The 622-nt window shown below is 32.6% G+C and overlaps 1 protein-coding gene across 1 annotated transcript in view; it reads left to right on the top strand.

The window, feature by feature from the left end:
- The window catches only part of LOC119591778 (synaptotagmin-10-like), a 54,479-nt gene that overhangs the window by 53,077 nt on the left and 780 nt on the right, over window positions 1-622 (top strand). The gene's annotated exons all lie outside the window — the stretch shown is intronic.

Here is a 622-nt window from a genome sequence, read left to right as displayed (position 1 = left end):
TTTTAAAAAATCCAAGAGGTAATAGTGACGAAATAAAAACAACAATAAAATGAAAGAAGACATGGGAAAAAAATAAACGGTAAGCGTTAGGGAAGGAAACGAAGATAAACAATAAACGTGAAACAATATGATAATTGTTTTATTACGAAAAAAATATATATATACATACAAAAAATGCACGTTGAACAAGACATGGAAACACAAGTTAAAGAATTATCAACTAAAAAGGTGAAGTAAAGATAGTGAGGTTAGCCAAAATAGACTTACTTATGGCAGAAGGAAGTGTCAAATAAATAAACAGCAGGCTAGGTCGATAGACAAAGAACTACACAGTTAGATAAAGCAATAAATGACAAGATAGACAAAAGAATCTACATGAATAAGAGACAAAAAAGGTCACACTTTCTCTCTTGACACCTTATAACATTTTTACGAATTCATTTCATTTTGTGTCTTGTTCACTGCACTTTACTAGTCTATTTCTAGGACTATGTAATTACGGACAGACAGACAGACTAATGGGGAAGGCCTCAGTCACTTCAACAAGTTATTTCTTTAACTCTCCAGGAATGGCAAATACATTACCTGCAGTCGCATCACTTGTGTTACTTTTCAGCTAGTC

Source organism: Penaeus monodon, chromosome 29 (genome assembly GCF_015228065.2).
Source record: "Penaeus monodon isolate SGIC_2016 chromosome 29, NSTDA_Pmon_1, whole genome shotgun sequence".
NCBI classification, from domain to species: Eukaryota; Metazoa; Arthropoda; class Malacostraca; order Decapoda; family Penaeidae; genus Penaeus; species Penaeus monodon.
This window is presented reverse-complemented; position numbering and strand designations above follow the sequence as displayed.